Here is a 24,415-nt window from a genome sequence, read left to right as displayed (position 1 = left end):
CTCACATGGTTTTAATAAAATATATTTTAAAGATATTTAAAATCTTTTAAATTAGCTTGTTTACCCTTCTTTTTTGTTTATTAAGATTTAGTGATATGCAGTAAGATTCATTTATTAAGAATCTCTGTTCTTCAATGGTTTCTTTAGAAAATGATAAAGTAGCAAGTGTAAAATAAAAAAACACTCATATATTAAAGAATACATAATACACAAGAACTAATATACCTTGTTTTATTTCCAAAACAGGAAATAAAATTTAAAAATCAGATTAGCCTCTTCGCTTTGGATCATGCTGCTGGCCAGATGGGTAAGTGTTGCGGTCTTTGTACAGCCTGGTAGCTCCGCAGTCACCGGTGAGATCAGAAATGAATGGTACGACAAGCAGTACAAGAAAGTTTACTTGGGCATAACCCTGAAGGGCAATCCTTTTGTAGGCACTTCTCAAGCAAAGAGAATAGTGCTGGATAAAGTTGGATTTGAGGCCAAACAGCCAAATTCTGTTATTAGGAAGTGTGTTTGAATTCAGCTGATCAAGAAGGGCAAAAAATCAGAGCTTTTGTATCCAATGATGGCTATTTGAATTTCATTGAGAAAATCAATGAAGTTCTGGTTGCTGGATTTAGTCACAAAGGGCATGCTGCTGCTGCTGGTGGTGACATTCCTGTAGTCCACTTTAAGGTTGTTGAAGTAGCCAATGTCTCTCCTCTGGCCTTATAAAAAGGCAAGAAGGGAAGAACAAGATCGTATGTTGTGATGATAAAAGTCCAGTAGTAAAATATTTTTATATCCCCAGAACAAAAAAAACACAGAATAGATTTGTCTTATCCCAAAAATATTGGAAGCAAATCAAATATATTAACAGGTGAAGGAGTTATCAAGTTGTATAAATGTATACAATTTATATTAATTCCTTGATAATATGTATGGCATTGATTCACAGAATTACAGATGTCTTAAAAGTTTAACTAGTAAAATATATTCAACATATATTATATTATTTATTTTATGTAAAGCTTTAGAAAATATTTAAAAAATCCAAGCAATAAGCAAGAGCAGAATTTGGTAATGGAAGAAGAATGAGAAAGAATTAAATTTCCAGGTTAAAAACATTTTGAAGCAGTTTGTGTCATGATTAATATATATCTTGTGTACATTTATATGTATAAAATAATACACATGAATATTTGTTTTCTATGCCAATTATATCTCATAATTGTCATAACTACAAAAAAACAGAAAAATAGAATTTATATTATAAATAAGACTTATTTGCCAATCTTCTTTAGAAATACAATTCTTTTGAGCCACACACTTTTTGTGATTCAAGATGCTTACTTTTTTTTAATTTTTTTATTTTTGAATGTCAGATAGTAATGCTACGTTGTGCATTAGTAATTATTTGCATTTTTATTATAAGCCTATTTTTACTATGATTTTCTTTTGACTAAAGTTGTATGTCTATACTGATTTAAAATTTTACAATACTGTTCACTATTTTTTCTTGACTGGCTTTACAGTACAAAAAATGGAAGTGTCTTTGGTTATGGTCATAAAAGAAATACTTTACCATGAGATCAAGGAAAATAGAGCAAATTTAATATTTTAATAATCATTAATTTTACATGGGTTGTAAAACATGCCCTAACTGACTTTTTCTAGTAGGAATATAACCTCACTTCTCTACAGTAATTAACACAGGTTAGTAAGTAAAAGATTTTTAAACAGTAATATTTTAGTCTAAAATACAGTATATGTATGCAAACTCATTTTGATTAAAATAAAAATTTATAGTTATCAACTTTTGTGATTTGGGAAATTTGATGAAATGAAGTTATTTTGGGGAGGGAGGATGGCATGTGGGTTATATCTTGTCAAGCTCAGGTTTTATTCCTAATTCTGTGCTCAGGAGTAACCCATATCAAGTCAGGCAGGAACATATGTGGTACAGAATCATGCAAGGCAAACACAGCCTCTACTTTTTCTTCAGCCCCAAAGAAATGAAATTCTAAGAAAAAAGATACTCGGGGCTGTTTGCCTTGCACACAGCTGACCCTTTTTGGATCCCTGTCATCCCATATGGTTCTCTGAGCCTGGCAGGAATAAATTGAGCCAGAGCCAAAATTAACTCCTGAGGTATCTTCCCATAAATAAAAAATATCACTTAGTGTGTATTATGATTTAATCATCTGTTAAATAAATGAGTCGAGACTTGAACTTGTAAAACTCACATACTTCTGATTAACTCAACTGCAGTTAGTTCTTGCAATTTGTACAATTTTGAGTGGTAGGAAGGCACTTTTAATCATATATCTTAAGTATTACAGTACACCATTTGTCAAATGATCTTTTTGTTTCTGATCAGTAAGAGTAGAAATACTCTACATATATACATGTTCCATTTCGTTACTTATCCTAAATTGCATCTGTGAAAAAATGTCATGCAAATAATATATGTATATGCTGTATGCATAAATTATATGTACATATATTTGCATTAAGTGCATGTATATTTGGTAACTCATGTAGAATTTTTATATTTACTTTTCTAGATTTTATTTAAACACTATGGTTTGCAAAGTTATTCACCAAACAATTGTTTCTAACATTTCATGTTCTATCACTAAACCATCACCAGTGTAACAGTCCTTCCATAATTTCCCCAATTCCTGCCATCTCTCCAGGATGACCCCTTAGCAGTCACCAAATAATTTACCTAAATAAAATTTGTGGAAGTTGTTAAGGAGACAGGCTTACCATGGGTTCATTAAGTCATTGTCTAAAGATTTACTATGCTGGTTGCTGCTAGTTGAACCTAATGTTGATTTTGTTTGTTGAGCTTAGGTGGTTTCTATGATAATTTAACATCTATTTTGGTGTATTCCTACTGCGGTACAGTACCAAGGAATTTGGAGGTATTACATATGTGGCCCTACACTCAAAGATATCTATAACCTGTGGAGCTGAATCAATGAGTTTTCAAGGCAACAGCTGTGAAATGTGGGTTTGGCTTCTAGGACTTACAGAAATATGGAGAGATGGGGTAAGGCTGCCTCTCTCTAATCATGAGAAAAACCTAGAGTTTTCAGAGGCTAAACTGGCATACCTGTAGTTGTGGGTTTGATGGCTATACAGATATTAGTTGTGAGGCAGTGAAGTTGGGCCTCTGGTATTGCATTATTGGATGTGAGTGAGCTTCCAAGGGCTTCAATAGGATGGTGTTTTGTCCTCCCCCTTTCTGAGCATGCCCCAGAATTTTCAGTTGTGAAGACAACATATTTAAGGTTTTAATCTTTTAAGAAAATGCCGTGAATATATGAGCTGGCTGATGAATTTACATGGTGGTGGTTGTAGGATGCCTCAGCACAGCGAGCTGTGACAGCTACCACTACAAGTGAGCTTGCATATCTATATTATGGTCTTGTCCTGGGGTCCATGGACTCAGAGCAGGGCAGGTGTATCAAACATGAAGGAAGGTGTGAATCCAGCTGATCATGAGCCTTTAGGCTCACATAGCTATTTTGAGGGGTTAGAGAACACACTCGTGGTGCTCATAGATTTTCCTGATTCTACACTCAGGAATCACTCCTGGCAGACTCTCTGGACCATATAGGATGCTAGGGGATAGAATCTGGGTCAACTGCATGCAAGTCAAATGCACTACCTATTGTGCCATATCGCTCCAGCCCCTCATGTAGAGCTTTTACATGTTTTGTTTTTCATTTCAGTTATCTCAAAAAAGTAGGTAGGCACATAAGTATTGGTCCAGGGAATCATATTATTAATGTGACAGAGTTCTGTTTATAATAGACATACTTGTTCTCTTAGTCAAGGGTTCTTTTGGTTAAACCTGAATTATTTCTAAATGAGTTTAGGGGTATACCTAGCAATGCTTAGAAACTATTACTGGATTTTGGGGCCGGCAAGGTGGCACTAGACGTAAGGTGCCTGCCTTGCAAGCACTAGCCAAAGAAGGACAGCGGTTCAATCCCCCTGCTTCCCATATGGTTCCCCCAAGCCAGGGGCAATTTCTGAGCGCTTAGCCAGGAGTAACTCCTGAGCATCAAATGGGTGTGGACTGAAAAACAAAAAAACAAACAAACAAACAAAAAACTATTACTGGATTTTTACTCAAAAGTGCCTCCTGAGAATACTCGGGGACCATATTGGATGCAGGGAGTTGAACCTGAGTTGGGTGCATGCAAGGCAAGTAACCTTCTTACTATATTATCTTTCTAGTCCCATATGTTCAATTTTATAAGAGTTTAAATCATACAACTCCATGCTAGATATTCTTCATTTTCTCTATTGTTTATCCTTAGAAATGGGAAATTAAAACCCCCCAAATGCCAAGGTTTTGAAGTTCTCTTTTTGTGTGACCAGCTAAGAGATTTTGAAGTTATGTGTTATCTCTGTGACCTTCATAGACTGATAAATATCTGAGCCAGGCAAAAGTGTCCTTCAGTTTTTTTTTTTCTGACAAATCAAGCATATCTGACACTAACTATACTTCTCTGCTAGATATTTCACAGTCTTATGCTTCAAAACTCCAAATTCCAGTCATTTCTCAACAATATCCCAGCAGGACACTTTCTTTTTTAAGGCAGCAGTGATGTTTTAAAGTAGAATGGGCATTATTGCTAAGTGGAGTATGTAGAATAGGAAGAACCCCTTGAACAATCTTTTATTATACTATCATGAAGTTTGACCTTTACAAAAGTGATTTTCTATTCATTTTCCCGTTTAATGAAAGGGAAACAGGGATTTAGAGCATAAATGCTCTGTCATACACTTAGCAAGAGTAAAGTCAGTGTAAGGCCTGATGATTTTTGGTAGCTAATCCAATTGAAAAAAAAAAGAGGATGATGGCTGTGCTACTCAATTTTAATGATAAAGGCAATTTCTATTTCTTCACTGGGTCTGCTCTCCACTGGGTTTAGAAGTAAATCTTGCTAAACAAAGTCTTGGGCATGCAACCCCCTGAAAATGTTCCTTAATTCTTCAGGGACAATAGTTATTTAATAAATGATATATAAAAGTAAAAGAGTTATAAAAATTAATAATTATGTTACTAATGTTTTTAATTTTTTAAAGAGAATAAATGACGAATACCACACAATTTATTTTTTGTTTGAATATTTTTATAGATTAGTTTATTTGTTTAAAATAGCACTAATGTTCTTGGTATTGTTGAACAAAGGAACTATATCTTACCACCAAAGTGTTTATGGTCCTGCACCATGTCCCTATATTACCTATAGTTTATCTTTTCATTCCTTCTGACCCTTCTTCCTACTGCTCAGTGATCTGAGTTTTGTAGTTCACGACTAAGGGTTCGTCACCATTCAGTATCATTTATTTTTTTGGTTTCTCTCCCTATATCCCACAAATGAGTAATAGTTTCCAGTATTTGTCTTTTTTTTTTATCTGACTTATTTTATTTAACATGATACCCTACAGTTTCATTCACATTTCAGCAAGCTGCAATGTTTAATCTTTTCTTAGAATCAAGTAGTATCCTATTGTGTGTATGCCATAATTTATCTATTAGTATTTTGGGGGGTGTTGGTAGATGCCAGCAAGTGGAATTTCTGATTTATATAAAATCTGTATTTTTACTTGAGAAAACTTTACTATTATCAATAGAAGTTGAATCAGATGATATTTGTTGTGTCCCATTTACGCCTTGATTAGTTATCGATGGATCTTCAAAGAGCTCTCAGAATGAGAAAATTGATTCCCATTCCCCTACCCCTTGTGGGGGAGGAGATCTTGGTAATATTTAGATGCAACAAATAATCCACACAGACAGGAGGGTAAAGGGGTAAGAAGGTTGGGTGCAGAGTCCTTTGTCAGCCTACTACCAGCTCCAAAAAACACCTGGAGCCAGCTAGTAAACTCTACCAAAAGACCCCAAGCACCTCCCTTCCAAACTATTTATTAGCCTCTCAACAGCGCCCCCACCTGAAATATGGAAGGCAAGACAACAGGCAGAGATATAATCTTATGGAAATGCTTTCATATATAAAAATTCCCCCTTTTTTAGTTATGCAACAATAATAAAATACAAAAGTAACATTTTTATAAATCTAAAAAACAAACAACTAAGCAATAAGAAGGGAGTGGCTGTTGTATATAGAATAACAGCCCTGGATGGGGCTGGATGATGATGGATGGTGATGGAGGGTGAGGCCTTTCTCCTCCAGCTCGGACCACATGCCTGCAACACCCTCTAGCCTGCAGGTCTGAAGGTTCAGGATAACCATAATGAAATGATCCACAGACGGTCAGGTTTCAGGAGACATCAGCTTTATTCAGGCTCTGGCCAACATGTGTGGCCTATCATAACCTTTCAAGCCAGCTCCACATTAGCTCTACATTCAACCTCTTTCAGCCATCTCTCCTCCTGCTGTTTCCCCCTCCACCTCCTGCTGAATCCCTCTGAATCAATCCTTTAAATCCTCTTCCTTTCCTTGAGGCAAACCTTTTGATACCTCCCAAAGACCCCTCTCAGAAATGGGCAGATCTTACTATCAGGTAAGGCTATGTAGAAGATGGGGTGGGATGACAATATTATCACCAAATCTGCCCCTGTACATTCTATGACTTTATAATTCACTTTTTTCTTGGGGCTGGAGAGATAGTAGAGTGGTAGCACATTTGCTTGCACATGGTTGACCCAGGTTCAATCCCCTGCATGTCATATGGCCCAAATGAGCTCATCCATGAGTTATTCTAGTGCAAAGCCAAAGTAACTTCTGAGATGATCCCAAAGCAAACAAAAATACATTTATTCTTTTTTGTCTCCTTAGTACAAACTGTCTTGTCAGCCCCATTTTAAATAAATGTGACCACATCAATGTATTTCTTATTATTTCTGTTTTCATTATCATTATAGCACTGATTATCACAACAAATCCTTATTTTTGCTTATATATTGTTATTATCTTTCAACATCAAATAAAAATTTTTATTAGAGTAGGAAGTGTAATCGGTCTCCTCTGCATCCCTATACACTGTGATAAGAGAAGAAACAAGTTAAACATACTGAAAATATAAACTGAATAAATGAATGAATGGTATAAAAAATAGAGATAAATGAAAAATGCTAGGGAAACTGTATTCAACAGAAAAAAACTGGACACATGGTTTATATTCAAAATCAGTTTCAAACAAATAAGTTAATTTAGAAAGGCAAAAGTGCTTGAGTTTATATCTATTGAAAACATATTTTTGTAATCAGAGAAATATTTAATGAATAATAAACAGACAGCATAAATAATTAAAAGAATATTACCACATAGTTAAGAACTTGTTTATCAAATGTCAGAGATATGAAATATAAATGAATCATATAAATGACTATATTCATCATATTGTAATAACAATCAATAAACAAAAATAGTAGTAAAATAATGACTATAAAGCACTTCACTAAAGGAGTGAATTATCCATAGCATGCAAATGAGTTACCTTTATAAGTAATTAGCCTAATATAGATTAAAAAATCAGTATTTTGGTTTTTAAGTGGTTAGTTTTGAGGGCCACAATCTAAAGTTCTCAGGGTTTACTTTTGACTATGTGCTGGTAATCATTGCTACCAGGTCTTGGGGGAACCATACGTGACAAATATGGAACATTGATTAGTTACATACAAGGCAGGTAGTCATTGTACTATCACTTTATCTTATTGTATAATTTTATGCATTCTTCATTTACATAAAGATGCTAACATTTAGCAATAATAAAAGTGTAGATGTTCTGAAATAATATCCAAGAAATTTAAAGAATAGTTTGGCAATATCTAATTAAACTATCTAAATATCCCATCATCACAAATCGATGAGATTATTTATCTATTTGGTTATTCAAATGTGTACACCTATATAGACCTTATATTCTTGCCTATATAGATACACATGAGAATATTCATATATAAAAATATAGCCTTAACAAAACTACAAAAATGAGTGAGCCAAATGCCCCCTTATTGAAAATAATCTATTGTGACATGTTCATAAATTAAAACCATTAAGCTATTAATAATTATAGAACTATCAACATATTTAAATATAACAACTTTAAAGAGTAACATAATCAACACAGCATTGTTATTGCATTTGTAGATGATCCAAAAACAGAATAATAATTTTAGACACAATGTTGCATAAAGCCTTTATTTTTTTTTTTAGAGTTTACTTTTGATGGAGGAAGATATGGGGTTGAATCTGGGAAGATCTGATGAAAAGTTTCACAGAAAAGAGCAATTTTTCCTAACAATGCATGGATGGTATATTGTTACTTCATTAATTAATTTTTGTATAATTAATTATTATTCCTACAGATATGGTCACCATATAGTTAAAACATTTAGAAATGTCACTGTACTTAAATGCCCTTCAACTTGAAAATTTTTTTAAAATACAGCATTTCTTTGCTTTAATAACACACAGAAACCCTTTTGATTATCCAGTTGTTTCATATCTATTTGGACAACTTAAAACTGTGCTGCTCAGCATTTATAAACTGCAAGTAAAGGCTTTTTGAGAGTGGCAACAAATCAGAAATGCAAAATGCCATCACTGATTAATTTATGAAAACGAAGTTTTTCAGCCTACAAGAACCAGAGGCAAAACAAAACAATAACTCACCAGGGGCCCAGGAGCCCTGAAGTGTGGCGCTTGGCCATGTGTAACTATTTATCACTTCAAGTCTTAAATCTGAATGATATCAATCATGCTGCTTGCCAGGGAACCCGCTGAATATAAATTGGTCTTTCTGGGCATCAAAGGGCCTCATTCTGCCAAGCGATTTGATAGTTCTTTTATTTTAAAACACTTAGGATGGATTATAGAATGAAAGCACACTTTGGAGCCATTTAGAAAAATCAATTTGAGCCACACTTAAGGACAAAGAAAAATCTTCTGTTCTTTCTGGTGACATATCTTACTCAATAGACAAGACCCAAGGAGATTCAAATACTTGTACTAGGCAAGTTTCTGCAGCAATGTGACTGTTAGCACACATATCGTGACAATAGTTGCATACTGTGAACTTTTGCTTTTACCTCCACAATATTAAGACTTCTAAAAAAATGTTGGGGACTTCTGCTGAAGATTAGGTAGGTCCTCAGTGCCCTCGAATATATTTTTACAGTTAGGAATGAACTTCTTTGGTTTAAGAAAATGTCAAAAGTCTTTAAAATTGATGGTTAGAGAATAAAGGAAGTTTCTAAGGGAAGGAATGTGTGATTTAATTTATACACAAGAGGTGTCTTTGTGGGAAAGTATGACTTATTTATTAAAAATTTATAAAATATCACTGATGCCAAATTCCATGATAAGACAAGATAGTAAAGCATCTAGTCCTTGTTTCAGTTCTTATTGGGAATCCTGCCTATGCCAATAAGGAGATGTGAGCCTCTGTAGAGTTGATCAACTTTTCAAATTTCAACTACTCACCACTGCCCTGACTTTAAATAATCAAAATAAAACCAGGGGGGGGGGATGCATTATTAGGGCCAGAGTGATAGCACAGCAGTAGGGGGTTTGGCCTTGCACGTGGCTGACCCGGGACAGACCTGAGTTCAATTCCTGCTGTCCATTTGGTCCTTCAAAGCCAGGAACAATTTCTGAGCGCATAACCAGGAATCACCCCTGAGCATCACTGGGTGTGACCGAAAAACCAAACACCAAAAAAAAAAAAAAAAAAAAAAGCATAACTTACAGATGAGCAAATGAGTCTTCATTATAGGACAAAATGAAAATAAAAACAGTAAATTTGAGGCTGGAGTGATAGCACAGCTGTAGGGCATTTGCCTTGCACTGGCTGCACAGGATGGACATAGGTTCAATCCCAGCATCCCATACGGTCCCCTGAGCCAGGAGTGATTTCTGAGCTCACAGCCAGGAGTGATCTCTGAACGCTGCTGGATGTTCACCCCCCCACACACACACACACAAACAAAAAAACAACCAAAAAAAAAAAAAGAAGTAAATCTAATTAATTCTCAGGTCATAAATTTAGACAATATTGAAATAGCTGTTAAGTACTAAGGTTTAAAATAAAATTTATCTGATTTACAATTAACGAGGTCCTGGGAGGCAAAGAAGGGGCAATATGGGAGGCATGCTGGGAACAGGGGTGGAGGGAGGACAACATTGGTGGTGAGAATGCCCCTGATTCAATGTCACTATGTACCTGAAATACTACTGTGAATGATTTGTAATCCACTTTGGTCAAAATAAAAATTATTAATAAAAAAGAAATAATGCTTGAAATAATGTCAAGCACAGTGATCACTAGATTTGTTTGCTGATATTTCTATTGCGATCCCAGGAAAATATCTCTAGACCTACTACTAAGCAGCAATAATAAAAACAGAGAAGTTAAAAGAAGAAATATCTTGCTTGATTTCATCACTAACATTATGTACTTCATGATAAAATACAAGCAAAGATGGGTCTGCAGAAATAGAGACATTAAAGTGGGTAAGGTGCCTTGCAAATGGTGGTCCCAGGTTCAATCCCCAACATCTATACAGTCCCCTCAACTCTGTCAGGAGTGATTCCTGAGTGCAAAGTTAGGAATAACCCCTGAGCATTGTCCACTGTGCTAAAAAACAAACAACTTTAAAAACAAGCAAACAAAAAGAACAAGCAAAGAGACCTTTGAGAAATGCTCTTATTCCTAACCTACAGAGATTCTGTCAGACGTGGAGTAAGTTAACTGGCACATTCTGAGCAAAGCTCTATGTCTGAACCCACAGATAGTTGTACCTAATCTTCGTCCATTATCAAAAGGTAGATGTCTCCCAGTGTTTTGTAATTCCTTTCACTGAATCTCCAGATTGAACTTCTACTACTATTTTCTACTAACAGATATGTTCTTACTTTTAATGTTTTGAAGAAAATTAAAATAAAAATTTTAGTTTTTAATTGGGTAAAACAGAAACTTCAGAATGAGAGAGTTTTAACAAAATATACCTACTCAAAAGCTACCATTGCTCAAAAAGCCTTTGTACAATCTATACCAACACTATTAAAATTTTTGAAGTAATATTAATGACTGTCTTGACAATTTTTATTGTCTCATTCGTTGTATCAACAATGAATACCAAATAAATTTTAAAGAATATCAAATAAATTTTATAACAATTTTATAAGCATTAAGACAACATTAAAATGTAATATCAAATTATACAGCTCTATAATAAGCCAACCAAAACTCAGAGATAAAAACAATAGCCTTTTTTTTTTTGTAATTTTCCATTGTGCTAGGCAGTTCTGAATGCCTGAGGCATTCATCTGGCCTTCCTCATTTATCTTTGGGATGACTGGGAGTTAGCTGGTCCCAAATATCATGTCACAATCTGACAGTTGACGTACTTTCACTGGGGTGAGGATATAATGGGTCACATGTCACATGTCTCTCTTCTATCTGAGAACTGCATGCTAGTTTATATGGGAGGGGGTAGGGTTTCTCAGAGCAGCAGGAAAGGGTAAGTTTAATTGTTGAAAACTTCAGTCTCTGCTTTTATTCTATTTGATATTGTCACTTGGATGCAAGAAAGGCAGGCTAAAAAATTAATGTGTTTGTGGATTCTGTAAGGTCATCTCTATTAGCATAAACAAATTAATAACTTTGCTACTGCAGCAAAGTGTTCCATATTCCAAGCAACATCCCTCCCTATTTCCCCATTCTTCTTCTCAACAAGAGAATATAGTAACTACCCATACCGTGTGGAGTAAGTCATAATAATTTTCTTGAATATTCCACAGCTGATGATTTCTTTCCTTGAATGTAGACTAGTACCCTAAAAAAGGAAAACTTTAGAATCTAAGTAAGGGAGACACAGTTTCCTATACTTTGTATCTCACTTTTATCTCAGTCCCACTTATTGCTTCTTCAGTGTACATACATTTTAGTTTTTTGTTTGTTTGTTCATAGGAAATTTTAAGTCAGTGATGCTGGATGTCCAGAAAGTATGTGTACTTCACATGAAAAATATTTATCATTGAATACACAAGAATTTAAGTGTTCCAGATAAGGAGTCTTTATGTCATTCATTGTATTTTGGAGAAGCATCAGGACAAAGTAAATTTAGTAGTAGTGACTCCTGCTTTGTCACGAGTAAAATTTTAGTTCAAACCCATTGCTTTGCAACTGGTCAGATAAACTGAGACAAGTGGTACTCTAATTAGTTGAACTGCTTTAAATTCTTAAAATCTATTCAAAAATGATATCTATACATACATGTATATAGTTTATGAGTTATACATTTTGATATCTACTATATTGTAAATAATATACACTTTCTTGGTTTTGTTTTGTTTTGGGGTAACACCCGACTGTTCCAGGTTTACTCTTGAATCTGCTTCCAGGAATCACTTCTTACAGTGCTTGAGGGACCATATGAAGTGCCAGGGATCAAACCTGATTGGCCACATACATATTCCTTACCAAAGCATATTCCTTACCCACTGTACTATCACTCTGACCCCATTAACACTAATTTTGGGGTCTGTTTATATACAATTATATTTTTATCGCCAATAATGTACAATTTTAAAAATGTATATAGAAAATAATAATGTTGGATACAAGGAGTATGTAAAAGTATATTTTAAATGATATTAATAATTTTTATTTTTCTTCAAAGATAGTAAATATACCTCATCTCACAATCACTTAGTATAATAGCCAGAAACAGAACTTAAGATGTTCTGATTAACTAACCAGGTGCTCTTTAATGTATTTCCTTTCTCTTTCCTGTGAAGGAAGTCAAAATTTAATATTTAGGCTAGAGAGATAATACGGACATTAAGAACTTTGCCTAATATTCTGCCTAGTCTTATTTATCCTTGGCGCCTCATATGATTCCCTGCCTGCAGAAGTGATTCCTGGTCCCTGAGCACTACTATTCATACTTTTTATATTACCAGAACTCAACAACTAGTTTTGTATCCAGTTATAATTGCTTCCGGAAAATTAAAGGCAAGAACTCAATTGAGACAAAGATAGAATTACCTATATAAGGTCAGAATACAAACTTTCTATGGGGTGGAAGAAATTAAGAATGTAAAATAGCTGAATTCCAGTGGTCAACCACACTGACCAATGTGCAGACAGATTCCAATCTTTAGGGGTAAAATTTTAAAGAATTTTTAAGTTAAAATTGGAAAACAACAATTTCCTATGAATGATTAAATAATAAAAAATAGATGTTTAGTATGAGGGGAGGTGCACATAAAGACCTGAGGTTTCTTAATGTGAATTATGAAATGCAGGCATCTGCTCATAGGGCATACCTGCAGACAGGAGCCCTGTATACAGTCTTTTATCTGTCACCCCTCCTGAAAAGACAATTTTCAGAAATTTTACCTTAGTTTCCTATTTCCTCACACATTCCTTAGGAAAGGTAAAATCCCCTATAGGCTTTGTTAGCATTAGGTAAAAATTTGTTTGTCATCCACTTTTCTTCCTGTAATTGATTATTCCTGAACAATAAGTGTCCTATGACTCCCCCCCAAAAAATATAGATGTTTAGGGGCCAGAGTGATGGTGCAGGTGGTAGAGCATATGCCTTGCATGCTATAACCTAAGAAAGATAGTGGTTCGATCCTCCTGCATCCCATATGGTCCCCCAAGTCAGGAGTGATTTCTGAGTACATAGCCAGGTGTATCCCCTGAGCTTCAACGGTTGTGGACCAAAAACCAAAAAATAAAAAACACTACCAAAAAAATAGATGTTTAGATTATGTGGAAGACAAAATAGTGTGAATTTTTCAGAGTAGTGTACCATAAAAAAAACCTATGAGATCAGAGGAATTCCTTTTCCTTTTTAATCTATAATTACTTGTCAAATATGGATTATGCATATTATTTTTTTTTTTTTTGGTTTTTGGGCCACACCCGGTGACGCTCAGGGGTTACTCCTGGCTATGCGCTCAGAAGTCGCTCCTGGCTTGGGGGACCATATGGGACGCCGGGGGATCGAACCGCGGTCCGTCTCCTAGGCTAGCGCAGGTAAGGCAGGCACCTTACCTCGAGCGCCACCGCCCGGCCCCGGATTATGCATATTATTAACTATCATTTATATCAAGAAATGTTGGAATAGCTGGAAGTTTGCAAGAAAACTTAATTGTAAAGACAGATGTCAATGAGAAAGAAGGAAGTCATGCTTTGGAAAAAAAATGATAGAAATTTAAAAATAAAAGCACTTACCCAATTTCATTGAAAACTTAGTAAGTTAGCTTTTATTCTCATTTTTCAGTGTGTGAGTGAAACTAAGTAATAGAGGTTAAGTGATGTTCCCAAAGCATATAAACTGTATTTATAAATCAAATCAGTTTACTTAGATCTTATCACCTATTTGCTTCTAGGCACAGTAGACAAATCAATGAAAAGTAGTCATGATAAATGAAGAAACTTATCTATTGGCTTATCTATTGGTCATAGGGAATTAAAAAAAGAAACATTAAAGTTTCAGTTTCTGAAGAAATAGATTTCTGCTAATTAAAATAAAGTTTTATCCTATAAAATGCTCAATAATTCAATAAACATTTCAGTGGTAAACCTAATCTATTAATTGATCAATGGATGAAGTTATGTTTATGCTAATAATCGATAAGAAAATAAGTATAAAATTACATAACATTTAAAATACCTCTATGAAAAATAAATATTCCAACGCATTTTATTTGCTTTCATAGATCTATATATATTGTCTATGGGCATCAATCACAAAAGACATCATTAAAAATCAATGTTGTGGGTTTTTATAATGTGCTTTATGGATTAGAGTCCAACATCTAAGTCATCAATGTATTTTGTGTTGATTTTTTTTGTCTGGTCCAATTTTATTTTTCAAGTATATCTAATCAGTTTATTTAATATTATTTGTTGAAGATAATTTTACTATTTTATAGCATTGGCTCCTTTGTTGTAGACTAACTCTCCATATATATATGAGGAGTTTTAGTTTACAGAAATAAAAACTGAGGTCCTGTTCAAGACTCAAGATCATAAAGAGTTAAAAAAATAAAAAAAAATGGTATAAATTCTGAGGATTATTTTTTAATACAAAAGGATAGAAACTACCAATAATCTACCAACATTGAAAAGAAATCAGTGATGAATTACCTTTTCTGTCAAATTAGTCAGACTTAACATTTAATTAGATAACTTTAGCTATTTAATTAATTAATATTTCTTACAAGTTGAAAATACATCTGTAGTAGCTTTGAATATATTTATAACATCACCATACCAAATTATACAATATTTTTATTATTTAGCAGACAGTTCAACCCTTAGACCACATTTGCTCATACTTTTATAACTGTATTCATGGGGTGCTTTTAGTCTGCCTACTTTTCTGTTAATGCTTTACCTGTTTTGGATATTTAATATAAATAAAAACAAAATATATGGTGATTCATGATTAACTTACTCCCCTTAGTTTAATGTTTTCAATTTTTATCTTGAATACATTTTAAAACATGTATTAGTATTTTGTATTTGGGGGACAAAGCTCCTACACGTTGCTTAGGAGAGCTGTGGCTCCACCTGGCAAATCGTGGCCAACAGCAGTTTAATGCAAGAGCCCAAGGATATGCTACAGGCCCTGAGGTAGAGAAGATTACATGGTCACTCTACTGGTAACTTGCTATTATCTTCCAGTTCTAACTATGTTGTAGTTAAAGAAAAGTCTTCACTTTTTCTAATATTCCATGTGAACTATGGGACCACAGTCAGTGGTACTTGGGTACTCTCTAGGACTTGCCCTGCAGTGTTTAGGAACCTATGTAGTTCCAAGGATTAAAGCAAAGTTAACTGCAAATAAAGACATGCATCTTTGCATCTTTGTTATATTATCTCTCCCAGCACTTCAAAAATTTTAATGAAAAATAATACACCTTGTGAATAAAACCATATGTTTATTTAGTTGTTCTTCATTTGAGAATCGTTTGAGTTATTTCCAACTTGGAACTATTATGAATTTTGTTGTCATAAACAACCACCTTTACATTTACATCCATATTTTGATGTAAATTTTATTTATCTTGTGCATATTTCTGAGGGGAATTTTTTGTTTGTTTGTTTGTTTTGTTTTTGGGCCACACCCGGCGGTGCTCAGGGGTTACTCCTGGCTGTCTGCTCAGAAATAGCTCCTGGCAGGCACGGGGGACCATATGGGACACCGGGATTCGAACCAACCACCTTTGGTCCTGGATCGGCTGCTTGCAAGGCAAACGCTGCTGTGCTATCTGAGTCATATGGTAACACATATGTTCTACTTAAGGAATTAAGAGGATGATAGTTAATGAAAATAGTCTGCCAGAAGTACTACCTGACAGAGGCCGAGTAGACACGACTCCGACAGGAGAGATTTTTTCAGGAGACTGAGTTTAATGCAGTAACAGGCAGCATAGGGAAGACAACCCCTAGACAGCCAACTTAGACAGAGACACAGAAGGCGGGGGAGAAAGAGAGAGAGTGAGAGAGAAAGAGAGAGAGAGAGACAGAGAGAGAGAGAGAGAGAGAGAGAGAGAGAGAGAGAGAGAGAGAGAGAGAGAGAGAGAGAGAGAGAGAGAGAGAGAGAGAGAGAGAGAGAGAGAGAGAGAGAGAGAGAGAGAGAGAGAGAGAGAGAGAGAGAGAGAGAGAGAGAGAGAGAGAGTTGAGACCAGGGCAAGAATTCAGTAGGATAGAGAACTAGGAGAAAGAGAGAGAGAGATCGGCAAGAGAAGCAACAGGACAATCAAGCCAACAGTTTTCCCAGCAAAGTTATTCAAGAAATGTAGTCAGCATCTGGAGAAATAGCCAGGAGAAAAGGTCAGGATAAACATCTAGCGAGCCAGCAGCAATAGCAACAGTCACCTCCACCACCACCACCAACCCTAGCTGCTACTGAAGCTGAAGGTTTATATACTCCTGGGCAACTACCACTAAATGACAGTTTCCAGAGGGCCATTATAATGTGACAGAATCCTTTTATGGCAGTTATGGCAGTGTAACCTAAGAATAGTTCATGTACATCCTAACAATGAATATTGATTCTTATTTCTTCGTATTATAAAAAAAAAGTTTTAATCTCTATTTTGGTTCTATTTTTTATATTTTCTTTGGGTAATCATAAATTCAAATATTTTCACAATTTTAAATTGGGCTCTTTGTCCTTTATAAGAAATTTATGTATTTGTTTATTTAGGTTTTTGGGTTATCCCTGATCTCTGTGCTCAGGGTATACTCCTGGCTTTGTGCTTAGAGATCATGCCTGGAAATCCTTTGAGTACCATATGTGGTGCCAGTGATCAAACTCAGGCAAGTTACCTACCTTTTCCTCTGTAATATCTCTCTGGCCCTATCCTAATTCTTATGTTTTTTCTTAACATTATTGTTTTATTTGCTACTACTACTTATGTATTTTAAATTGTTATTTATGTATTTTGCTTTAGGCTCTCATGAGCTAATAGCCATTCATAAATATCACCTCCTAATATTAGAACATTGCTCATTACTATTCTAACATATAACTTAATGTGGTCACAATAATTGAGACTAGATAGTTCATTTTCTTTTGTCCCCAGGGAGAGAAAGAGAGAAATAAATACCTGCTGGTAGGGATGTAGGGAGACATGTACACTTGTTCACTACCTTCTAGTCCAGCCTTTATGGTAGAAAATAATTTTTTTTCCTCAAAAAACTGGAAATTGAATTCCCATATGATCTAGCTATACCATTCCTAGGGATATACCCTAGGAACACAAAATTGCATTACAAAAAAGCCTTCTGTACACCTATGTTTATTACAGCACTATTTACAATAGCCACAATCTGGAAACAAACTTAATGGCCAACATTATATGAGTGGCTAAAGAAACTGTGGTCCATGTATAAAATAGAATACTAGGCAGCTGTCAAGAAAAATGAAGTTATAACATTTTCCTATACGAGGATGGACATGGAAACTATTATGTTGAGTGAAATGAAACAGATGGAGAAAGATAGACACATAATTGTCTCACATATCTGTGGAATTTAAGAAAAAAAAGACAGTATGTTAATAATACCCAAAAACAATAGAGATGAGGGCCAGAAGGACCATCCCATGATATGAAATTTACCACAAAAAAATGATGAGTTCAGTTAGAAAAATAACTACACCAACAACTATCATGACAATGATATTGAGCAAGAGAAATAGAATGCCTGTCTTCAAGACAGGCAGGGGATGGGGGAAGAGGGAGAGGAAGGTCATTGTTGTTAGGAAGGTTGCACTGGTAGAGGGAATGTGCTTTTTTTTTTTTTTTTAATGCATAATTTTTTTTATTTAAACACCTTGATTACATACATGATTGTGTTTGGGTTTCAGTCATAAAAGGAACACCACCCATCACCAGTGCAACATTCCCATCACCCAAGTCCCAAATCTCCCTCCTCCCCACCCAACCCCCGCCTGTACCCTAAACAGGCTCTACATTTCCCTCATACATTCTCAATATTAGGACAGTTCAAAATGTAGTTATTTCTCTCACTAAACTCATCACTCTTTGTGGTGAGCTTCCTGAGGTGAGCTGGAACTTCCAGCTCTTTTCTCTTTTGTGTCTGAAAATTATTATTACAAGGGTGTCTTTCATTTTTCTTAAAACCCATAGATGAGTGAGACCATTCTGCGTTTTTCTCTCTCTCTCTGACTTATTTCACTCAGCATAATAGATTCCATGTACATCCATGTATAGGAAAATTTCATGACTTCATCTCTCCTGACAGCTGCATAATATTCCATTGTGTATATGTACCACAGTTTCTTTAGCCATTCGTCTGTTGAAGGGCATCTTGGTTGTTTCCAGAGTCTTGCTATGGTAAATAGAGCTGCAATGAATATAGGTGTAAGGAAGGGGTTTTTGTATTGTATTTTTGTGTTCCTAGGGTATATTCCTAGGAGTGGTATAGCTGGATCGTATGGGAGCTCGATTTCCAGTTTTTGGAGGAATCTCCATATCGCTTTCCATAAAGGTTGAACTAGACAGCATTCCCACCAGCAGTGGATAAGAGTTCCTTTCTCTCCACATCCCCGCCAACACTGTTTATTCTCATTCTTTGTGATGTGTGCCATTCTCTGGGGTGTGAGGTGGTATCTCATCGTTGTTTTGATTTGCATCTCCCTGATGATTAGTGATGTGGAACATTTTTTCATGTGTCTTTTGGCCATGCGTATTTCTTCTTTGTCAAAGTGTGGGAATGTGCTTTCTATGACTGAAAGTAAACTACAAACACGTTTGTAACCATGCTGCCTAAATAAGGATATAAATAAAAATAAATACAATTATTAATTAAATTGTCAAATATTGATCACATCTTTACCACATATAAAATATGGTGAGTGATATCAGGCTAATAACTGATTAAAAATAGAAAAGAAAAATATCTGCCATAAAGGCAGTAGGGGAGGGGGAGATAAACTGGATCATTAGTGGTGGAAAATGTACACTGGTGAAGGGATGGGTGTTGAAATTGTATGACTGAAACTCAATCATGAACAACTTCATAACAAAAAAATAATCCGGTACATTTTCTACTTGACTAGACATGACAAGAGCACAGCAGGCATCATTATTACTGATGTTACAGAGAAAGGAGGAAAGCATTTATTTAAACTTTCATTCTAAAGAATCTTCTTAGCTTTAGTACTGATTATTTTAATCAAGCTGAGAAAATTCTCTTTTGTTCCAAGTCTTTTCCTATTGATTTGTTGTTTTGTTTTTTGTTTTTTTAATTTTGGGGTAAGTTCTCTGTTATTTTCCACCAATGAAGTAGGTCAATAGTTCAATGTGAAGGTCCAGAGGATGCAGTGATGCTCAGACTCTGTGAACTCTGAAGTTTATTGGTGATATCTCTAGGTATTTAGGGGTTTTCTTTGCCACTTAAATCAATCTTCAAAAATGTGGTCAGATATATGTCTCAGGAGGTGAAGGGCTAGCACAGTGGTAGGGCATTTGCCTTGCCTGCTGCTGACCAGGGGCAGACTTGGTTTGATCCCCAGCATCCCATATGTCCTCAGAGCCTGCCAGGAGTGATTTCTGAGAGCATAGACAGGAGTAACCCCTGGGAACCTTCAGGTTTGGCCAAAAACCAAAACAAGAATATCAACAACAATAAAAACAACAAAAAATAAAACAAACAGAAATATGTGTTAGTGCTAGGAAATCTGTCTTTTAGACTTGAAGCTGCAAGGTTGATCACTAGCAATGCTCTATATGTACAGAGAAAAATACAATCTTTTACCATGAAAAAGAATAAACTCTGAGCACTACAACTTAAGTGTATGACCAGCAGCAAGCAGTGTAAACTAGATATGAATGTCTTGCATTCTAATGAGTGCCCCAGTGGACGCTGCAATTAAAAACTGTAAGTACCACAACCAAGTTTGCAGTCACTTTTCCCAAAAGGATCACAGCTAAGGTCTGTGAATCATAGCAAGTAAGAATTGCAAACTAAAATGTGTGAGCACTACAAGTAAAAGTGTGTAACGCTGTTCATCACAACAAAGTAAAGGAAGGAGGACAAAAATCCATGCAAAATAATCAGAGGGAAAGCACAGTAGGTAGGCCATTTGCCTTGGACATGGCTGACCCAGGTTTGATCCCTGGCATCCCTGATATCACATTTGTCCCCTAAGCCTGCAGCAATTTTTGAGCAGAGAGCCTGAAGTAACACATGAGTACCCTTAGGAGTGGTTCACAAACAACAAGAAAAGGTTTTTTGTTTGTTTGTTTGTTTGTTTTCGTTGTTGTTGTTTTTTGGGTCACACCTGGCAGTGCTCAGGGTTTACTCCTGGTTCTGAGCTCAGAAATAGCTCCTGGCAGGCTCAGGGGACTATATGGGATGCTGGTATTTGAAATGCCGTCCTTCTGCATGCAAGGCAGATGCCTTGCCTCCATGCTATCTCTCCTGCCCCCAGAAAAGGTTTTTTAAAAATGTCTCAGGAGAAACATTTTCCAAAGTAATAATTTCAATAGAAATCTGACCCTAATGCCTATGTTTTAGAATAATCAGAAAATGAAATTACCCTACAGAGATATGGGGCTCAAGAATCTAGTGAAAGAACTGTAAAAATCTGGAGCACAAATTCTCAGACTAAAACTTTAAGATCTAAGTTAAATCCTAGAGATTAAAACTGTTAGCTCTATGGAAATAGAAAATTTTTTCAATCTTTAAATATTTTATTTCTTTCTTTGTAAAATAGTAATAGTAATAAATCACAACTAAGTTTCATTGAAAGAATTAAATTAAGCATTTGAAATTGTGCCATATAAACACTAAGATCTTAGTAAGTATTATTGCCTATTGTGACATGAGCCAAACCATCTGCATTACTGATCATTTTAAATACCAATGATCTGGGAGACATAAACCTACTGAAATTCATGAGTTAGAATTATTGAGTATTTACCTAGTCCTAGAGCATAGATAATTCAACTGAATGCAAGTGATATCAATTACATAATAATAAACATGTGGGCACTAAGACCTAAATAAACGTTTCAAATTTCACAAATATGCCTAGAATTTCATGACATAGAACATATATTTTAAAATGTATTACTGAAAATAACCATTCTGAATTTAGAATGCCTATTGCCATTTTTATCTTGTATCTTTAAACCAAAATAACCTAAACAATACTAGAGTATACACTCAAAAATTAAGACATACAGCAATCATCTAAATAGTCAATGGAAATTATTGTCTCTCATGGATGAATAGTTTAAAATACTAGAGCCAGAAAGAGAGTTCAATTGGTAGGGTGATTGCCTTGCATGTACCCCATCCAGGTTTGATCTCGGGTGCCAATATGGTCACCCCAAGCACGACTGAAAGTTGATTCCTAAGTTCAGACCAGGGATAGTTCCTGAACACTGCTATATATAGCCCAAAGTCAAGTATCCCTGAAAAGAAAAGAAAAGAAAAGAAAGAAAAAGAAAGAAAGAAAGAAAGAAAGAAAGAAAGAAAGAAAGAAAGAAAGAAAGAAAGAAAGAAAGAAAGAAGAAAGAAAGAAGAAAGAAAGAAAGAAAGAAAGCAAGAAAGAAAGAAAGAAAGAAAGAAAGAAAGAAAGAAAGAAAGAAAGAAAGAAAAAGAAAGAAAGAAGAAAGAAAGAAGAAAGAAAGAAAGAAAGAAAGCAAGAAAGAAAGAAAGAAAGAAAGAAAGAGAGAGAGAAAGAAAGAAAGAAAGAAAGAAAGCAAGCAAGCAAGAAAGAAAGAAAGAAAGAAAGAAAGAAAGAAAGAAAGAAAGCAAGAAAGCAAGCAAGAAAGAAAGAAAGAGAGAAAGAAAGAGAGAGAAAGAAAGAAAGAAAGAAAGAAAGAAAGAAAGAAAGAAAGAAAGAAAGAAAGAAAGAAAGAAAGAAAGAAAGAAAGAAAGAAAGAAAGAAAGAAAGAAAGAAAGAAAGAAAGAAAGAAAGAAAGAAAAGAAAGAAAGAAAGAAAGAAGAAAGAAAGAAAGAAAGAAAAAAGAAAGAAAGAAGAAAGAAAGAAGAAAGAAAGAAAGAAACAAACAAAGAAACAAAGAAAAGAAGAAAGAGAAAGGAAGGAAGAAAGTAAAAAAAAGAAAGGAAGAAAGAAAAAGGATGAAGAGAATTTTAAAATTCTACAAAATGTAATTCTAAAAAATAAACAAATTTATTTTTAAAAATAAGTCAGATTTTTTCTTTTTTCTTTAATCTGTTTTTTCAAATTAATCATTTAAGAATTTAATTAAAATAAAATGATTTCCAAAGTTGCTGATAGATGAGTTTTAGGCATAAAACTTTCTTCTACCTTTACAACCTTTACAAGTTCTGTGGTGACAGTTTAAATCTCATGCTTTGAGTATTATTATTAATTCTATGCTGTGGATATATAGCTACTCTGCTCATTACCAGTTTTCTGTTTAAGAATTTCAGATGGCTGTCCCTGAGTGATGGGAGTTTGCCTTATCTGTGGCCAACCTGAATTAGAACTCCAGCATCCTATAAGGTCCCTTGGTGCTACCAGGATTGATTTCTGAGTGCAGAGCCAGGAGTAACCCCTGAGCATGACTGAGTGTGGCCTCAAAACAACAACAAAAACAAAATAATTTCAGATGATTTCTGGGGATGCTATTCAGCTTTTTTCTTTAATTATCTTTATTTAAACACCGGGATTACAAATGATTATAGTTGCCAGAGGGATAGCACAGTGGTAAGGCGTTTGCCTTAGACAGGGAAGGACTGTGGTTCGAATCCTGTCATCCCATATGGTCCCCAAGCCTGCCAGGAGTAATTTCTGAGCATAGAGCCAGGAGGAACCCCTGAGCGCTGCTGATTATAGTTGTATGATTACAGTCATGTAAAGAACACCCCTCTTCACCAGTGCAACATTCTCACACCAATTTCCCAGATCTCCGTCCTCCCCACCCCCCCACACCTGTACTCGAGACAGGCTTTCTACTTCCCTCATTCACTCACATTATTATGATAGTTTTCAGTGTAGTTATTTTTCTAACTGCACTCATCACTCTATGTGGTGAGTTCATGTCATGAGCTGCACCTACTAGCCTTCATCTGTCTTGTCTCTGAGATACTGTTAAAAATGTCTTTCAGTTTTTTTAAAACCCATAGATGAGTGAAACCATTCACATCTTTCTCTCTCCCTCTGACTTACTTCACTCAGCATAATAAATTCCATGGACATCCATGTATAGGAAAATTTCATGACTTCTTCTCTCCTGACGGCTGCATAGTATTCCATTGTGTATATGTACCACAGATCCTTTAGCCATTCATCTGTTGAAGGGCATCTTGGTTGTTTCCAGAGTCTGGCTATTGTAAATAGCGCTGCAATGAATATAGGTGTGAAGAAGGGATTTTTGTATTTTATTTTTGTGTTCCTCAGGTATATTCCTAGGAGTGGTATAGATCGTATGGGAACTCAATTTCCAGTTTGTGGAGGAATCTCCATATCGCTTTCTATAAAGGTTGGACTAGACGGCATTCCCACCAGCAGTGAAAAAGAGTTCCTTTCTCTCCACATCCCCGCCAGCACTGCTTTTTTTCCTTCTTTGTGATGTGTGCCAATCTCAGTGGTGTGAGGTGGTACCTCACAGTAGTTTTGATTTGCATCTCCCTGATGATTAGTGATGTTGAGCATCTTTTCATATGCCTTTTGGCCATTTGCATTTCTTCTTTTACAAAGTATCTGTTCATTTCTTCTCCATATTTTTAGTGGGGTTAGATGTTTTTTTCTTGTATAGTTCTGTTAGTACCTTGTATATTTTGGATATTAGTCCTTTATCCAATGAGTATTGGGTGAATAATTTTTCCCACTAAGTGGGTGGCTTTTGTATTCTGGGCACTATCTCCTTTGAAATGCAGAAGCTTCTCAGCTTAATATAGTCCCTTC

General features: G+C 35.2%; 1 pseudogene; it reads left to right on the top strand.

Annotated features, from left to right (window-relative positions):
* Window positions 1-303: 303 nt before the first annotated feature.
* LOC126018575 (40S ribosomal protein S23-like) lies at window positions 304-771 on the top strand (annotated as a pseudogene).
* The last annotated feature ends 23,644 nt before the right edge of the window (window positions 772-24,415 follow it).

Source organism: Suncus etruscus, chromosome 9 (assembly GCF_024139225.1).
Source record: "Suncus etruscus isolate mSunEtr1 chromosome 9, mSunEtr1.pri.cur, whole genome shotgun sequence".
Classification (NCBI taxonomy): domain Eukaryota; kingdom Metazoa; phylum Chordata; class Mammalia; order Eulipotyphla; family Soricidae; genus Suncus; species Suncus etruscus.
Note: the sequence above shows the minus strand (reverse complement) of the source record. Positions and strands in the feature narration are given on the sequence as shown.